Genomic DNA, 6,270 nt, shown 5'->3' with positions numbered 1-6,270 from the left:
CTCCACCACATTCCCCCGAATCCATCATGGCTCCAATTACAGAGCCAGCCTTCAAATAGTATTATCTCCAAGAGCAATGTACCAATGATACATTGCTCTTGGGTTTTTATCTGTGGCGATGTGAACATTGACTTACTCAACCCGAAACGAAATACGATGATTGATGACTTCATTAATATGATGTATACGATGGGCCTACAACCCCTCATCACACGTCCAAGCAGGTTCACGACCCACAGTGCGACCCTAATTGATAATATTTTCACAAATATCATAGGGACAGGCATAACAAGAGGACTACTGATAAATGACATAAGCGACCACCTGCCAAACTTTGCTATCTATGACTGGAAGCACACTGTTACACAGACACCGAATAGAAATATATACAGAAGGGTCAGGACTGAAAAAGGGATGCTTACACTGAAAAACGAACTAATGAGGCAGGACTGGAACGAGGTCTACAAAGAAACAGATGTAAATGATGCTTATGATTCCTTTTTGCAAATATTTAACACGTTGTATAATAGACACTGTCCTGTAATGAAAAGACACACAAATCAGAAAAAGGAGGGGAAACCATGGTTAACAAAAACGTTGGTAAATGCCTGCAAGAAGAAAAACACCCTGTACAGACAGTACATGAGATTAAGGACAGAACATTCAGAAACGAGATACAAACAATACAGGAACAAACTAAACAGCATCCTAAAGGACTGCAAAAAAGAATACTACAGTAATCTGCTGGCAGAAAACATGAGCTATACTAAAAAACTATGGAACATTCTAAATGATGTGATCAAAAACAAAAACATAAAACCTAGCTATCCTCTCTACTTCAAGGACAATAACACTAAGGAAGATAACAAAGAAATCATAGCAGAAAGATTTAATGAATTTTTCGTCAATGTGGGGCCGAACTTGGCAAAGGACATTCCTGACTCACTCCTTCACTGGGACCACTTTGATAAGGACAGAGACAGAAACCTAAGCACAATGTTTCTCACCCCAGTGACGGACAGAGAGATTACACACCTGGTCAACAAATGTGTAGCAATAACATCCACAGATGTTGATGACCTCGACATGAAGCTAATCAAGAAAGTAATAGTTGAAATCGCTTCACCCTTAACACACATCTGCAACCTGTCATTTCAAACAGGGACATTTCCCACCAAAATGAAAGTGGCGAAAGTAGTGCCATTGTTTAAGAAAGGTGACATACATGAATTTACTAATTACAGACCAGTCTCAATACTACCACAACTGTCAAAAACTCTGGAGAAACTATTTAACGATAGGCTAGACAACTTCATTAACAAACACAATCTGCTATATGATAGCCAATATGGATTCAGAAGAAACGCTAGCTTTAACTGAGTCTGTGGAAACCATTACTGACACCATTGATCAAAAACTACATTCCATAGGAATATTCATAGACCTGAAAAAGGCATTTGACACCATCAATTCAATTCAATTCAATTTTATTTGTATAGCGCCAAATCATAACATACATTATCTCAAGGCACTGTACATAGACAACATCAAAGAGAGCAGAGAACCCCAATAGTTCACACAATGAGCAAACACTAGGCATCAGTGGAGAGAAAAAACTCCCTCTTAACAGGAAGAAATCTCTGACAGAACCAGGCTCAGAGATGTGCGGTCATCTGCCTCGACCGGTTGGGGTGAAAGGAAAAATGGGGGACAGTGGAGAGGTGGGGGACAGAAAATGGGGGGAGAGAAAGGACAAGAGGGAGATGAGGGAGAGACAGAAGAGAGAGAGGGAGACCAGCAGCAGATACACAACAACTGTATCAGGTTACAAGTTTATACAGTTACTGATATCGACTTTTTAATTACAAAATAATAATAATAGTGACGATGAGCGTAGCCTCGGAAACTGGATCTTGATCCTGCAACCTGCATGATGAGAATACAGAGAGAGAGAGAGGGAAGGAAGGAAAGACACAAACTAGGGAGAGAAAGAGACAAGGTTAATGACATATAAAAAGTCATAATCAAATGCTGAGTGTGAGAGAGTGAATGTGCGTGTACCACAGGAAAATCCCCCAGCAGTTTAGTTCTATAGCAGCATAACTAAGAGATGGTCCAGGTTTCCCTGAACCTGCTCTAACTATAAGCTTTATCAAAAAGGAAAGTTTTAAGTCTAACTTTAAATACAGAGAGAGTGTCCGCCTCCCGAACTATCATTGGAAGCTGGTTCCACAGGAGAGGAGCCTGGTAGCTAAAGGCTCTGCCTCCCATTCTACTCTTACAGACTCTGGGAACCACAAGTAAACCTGTATTTTGTGACCTAAGTGGTCTATTAGGATGATAGGGTAAGACTAGGTCTTTCAGGTATGAAGGGGCCTGACCATTAAGTGCTTTGTACGTGAGGAGGAGGATTTTAAATTTAATTCTAAACTGTATGGGGAGCCAGTGTAGAGAAGCTAACACTGGAGTTATATGGTCTCTCTTTCTAGTTCATCAACCATGATATTTTGATAGCTAAACTGGAGAGATATGGTATAAGAGTCATAGCACTGGAATGGGTCAAGAGTTATCTTCACAACAGATCTCAATATGTTAAGATGGGAGATTGCACATCGACTTGGTTGGACATAATTTGTGGGGTCCCACAAGGATCAGTGCTGGGCCCCAAACTGTTTATACTATACATTAATGACATATGCAAGGTATCCAATATTCTGAAATTGACATTATTTGCAGATGATACTAATATTTTCTGTTCGGGGGAAGACCAAAACCAGCTAGTGGAAACAGTCAATAATGAAATGGCCAAGCTACATGTGTGGTTTAATATAAATAAACTATCACTAAATTTAGGGAAAACTAAATATATGCTGTATGGGAAAAAAGGCTGTAAGACTAGTATTAACATACAAGTTAATGGAGTGGACATTGAACGGGTTAGTGAGTATAAAGTGCTGGGAGTGATTTTTGATGACATGTTAAGTTGGAAGCCACACACCAAGCTGTTAAAAGGCAAGCTGGCCAGGAGTGTGTCCATACTTTGGAGGGCACAAAAACTATTAAACCAGAAGGCACTGTACTTGTTGTACTGCGCACTAGTCTCTCCACACCTGCAATACTGCGCAGAGGTCTGGGGACACACTTACAAAACCACTACCACTACCCCACTAGCCCCTGTTTATACTACAAAAAAGAGCCTTGAGAATCCTACATTATGCCAGTTACAGAGAACATACAAATCAACTATTTACCAAATCAAAAATACTCAAATTATATGACTTAAAAAAATACCGCACAGTACAGATGATTTATAGGGCTGCCAACAAAAACCTCTCTCACAATCTACAGACATTATTCCTGACCAGAGGGGAGGGACACAATCTAAGAGGGAACATGATGTTCAGGCAGAGAAGGGTAAGAACTACATTAAAATCCTTTACCATGTCGGTCACGGGGGTCAGACAGTGGAATAATCTGGACGAGGAGATGAAAAAAATCAGCAAAAAAAAAAAAATGTCAGAGTTGACTGTCTAGAGCTAGACCATATCTCTGAGTGCTATCGGATGCTGAAACATGTTTTCTTTGTCAAAATGTCATGAAAAAAAAAAAGAAAAAAAAGAAAAAAAGAGAGGAAACGAAATGTATGATGATAATGGGGGCGGGACTAGTTAAGCTTTGCTTCTCCCGCATTCCCTTTCGGTTATGTATATTGTGTGAACTGCACTGTTATGTGATGAGTGATCTAAATGTCATGACCGAAATAAATAAATAAATAATAAATAAATAAATAAGATATTAAAGAACGCTTCATTTGGTATTACTTCATTTAGTGCAAATGAACAGCTTTCGGTGGCAATATTTGGTATGCTCAAAAAAAACATATTAAGACATATTAAGACTCACATTCAACCCCTGTGACTGTTTTCCCAATAGTTGTATCGTAGTGGATTTCATGAAATGACAGTATATTAATAGTCAAGAAATGGTTGTAGAAGAACACAGTGTGGATGCACACTATCATATAAAGTCCTTGTATCCATTCTCTTCCACTTATCCCTGTTTGGGTCACAGGGAAAACATGCGAGCTCCACACAGAAAGATCCCAGGGGAATCTAATCTCCATCTTGCTGTGAGGCAACAGTGGTAACCACCAAACCACCATGTTGGTGTTTTATGCCATATGGCCAAAATCACAAATAACATTGGTTTCATGGGGCTTTATAATCTGTACAGTATGTGACACGCTCTGTCCTTAGGAACCAAAGTGTCATTTTCTGCAAACTTAACTTTTGGATGGAAATCATATACAATCATGTTAGCATGTACACTAATCATCCACTAATAAAGGGAGTATAGTGAGAGTAAGGCAGTGATGGACAATTTTAGCATTTTTAAATACGCCTCTTTCTTCTGTACAATGGTGCTGGTAGCAGAGAAGCATGATAGATGGTTTAGAATTTCTGACTGAGACAACTGCAGCCTCTTTATATGCTGTAGCAACCGATAACGTGATAACGGCCAATAACGTAATCATTTAAATGTAATAAAACCAATAACGTAATAAATTGCCAATAATGTAATAAAGTTGTTAAGCCAATAACGTAATAACTTATTACGTTATTGGCCTTGCATTAAAAAAAATCATTTGATAATGTAATAAAATTAGCCTTAATATTGCATCTTGCAACAGATGCTTAAATATCTGACCTTGTAGATACCCCTCCACCCTCAAACCCCCCTCCACAGGAGGCCTAAAGGAGCAATTAAGAGTCCATTTGGATTTCTATGTCACTCTTAGAGTTTCCAACTCTGTGACCATACAGACGGGGTAGTGCGCTGCAGTTTTCAGTATGGTATTGCAATTCACCGCCAGAACACTAGGGGCTGCGGGAATGAGTCGTTAACTGACTAATGACAGCACCGCGGTCTCCATTGGTCTCAGTTGCCTCGACTGATGACGACATTTTTTGGAGGCACACGTCGGGCTACAGAGAGCACTTTGCCAGTATCATAAACAAAGATTATTGGTGTGCATGTGAATGTTCTCAGTGTTGGTATCAAATAAGATATGCTGTGATCACAAGTCATACATACCAGGACTTGCACGGCTCCCACTCCACCAGTTGCAATTTTTGTCCCTATTCAGTTCAAATCTTTGGCTATACCTCCGTCTTGAATACTCTTTCAGGATTATTACACAGATTACATAAAGACTATCAGCACTTTATGACTGTAGATTCTCTAACATGAGAGTTCTAGGAAACGTCAGCATGTGAATGACTCTGTGTGGGATTATTGAACCTTTAAAACTTTGCATTAGGCAACCCTCTTCACAGGGTAGAACTCTTTGCTCCCTGATACTGTATGTGGGCATTCTGAAAGGGAAGATATGTAGTTATTCTGGTACAGAGCTTGCATGCATCATTGGTAAATGACTGTAATCAATGGACTATAGAGATGGATGAGAGGATAAATATATGGGCAGTCATCAGTGCTCAAATGAATCAAAATCAATTCAAATGACTGTTTCATAGAAGAGTAGAGCACTTCACAGCAGAGACTAGGGTATTTTTGTCTTTGAAAACCAAGATCACACCAAAATCATGTGTCAGTAGACGTGTCTGTTTACAAAGAATGGACACACTTACTGTATGAATTAAGGGAAATGTGTAGCAATGAGACCAGTGGGGAAAATAAAAGATCACAGTCTCATTCACTGTCAGCTTATGCTCTTACTTAAGAACATCTAAACTGAGACTGAGTGATGACCAAGACTGGACAATGCAATTCCCACACTACAGGACATATTTAAAATGAAAGGTGGAGCATTCAAACTATAAGCACATTCATTTAGAGTGGCAACAATTAATCAACTATTGATCAACTACTACATTAATCAAGTGTTCATTTATTTCATTAGGATTTTATCCTCTCGGGTCGGTGTGAATACGTTTTACTCCTCTATGACTGTGTGCTGACTGGACTCTCTAAAAGTATTATGGACAAAAATATCTGATTACTTCATTGTGGTATACTTAAATTATATATACAGTATATATTTTTTTTAAAACCATATTCAGACAATTATGGATTGACATTACAACACACCTTTCCTTTTCCGTTTCAGCACTGCACTGGGAGCAGGACAGCCTTCTTTCACAATGTCATCTATTACTGGAAAAGATATAAAATATGTGATCATGATTAAATAATGTGCTGACTATTACATCAATGTGAATAACATAAACAATAAAATCTATCAGTTTAGAA

The 6,270-nt window shown here is 38.8% G+C and overlaps 1 long non-coding RNA gene across 1 annotated transcript; it reads right to left on the bottom strand.

Moving 5' to 3' along the window:
- Positions 1-1,470: 1,470 nt before the first annotated feature.
- LOC131449263 (uncharacterized) lies at positions 1,471-3,241 on the bottom strand. The gene is made up of 2 exons (XR_009234264.1): positions 2,062-3,241; positions 1,471-1,978 (listed from the first exon to the last, which is right to left on the bottom strand). It is a non-coding gene; the product is annotated as an uncharacterized LOC131449263 (long non-coding RNA).
- Between the last annotated feature and the right edge of the window lie 3,029 nt (positions 3,242-6,270).

The sequence above is a fragment of the Solea solea genome (genome assembly GCF_958295425.1).
Source record: "Solea solea chromosome 17 unlocalized genomic scaffold, fSolSol10.1 SUPER_17_unloc_1, whole genome shotgun sequence".
Lineage (NCBI taxonomy): Eukaryota > Metazoa > Chordata > Actinopteri > Pleuronectiformes > Soleidae > Solea > Solea solea.
The sequence above is the reverse complement of the archived record's forward strand: the minus strand, read 5'-3'. Positions and strand labels throughout refer to the sequence as shown.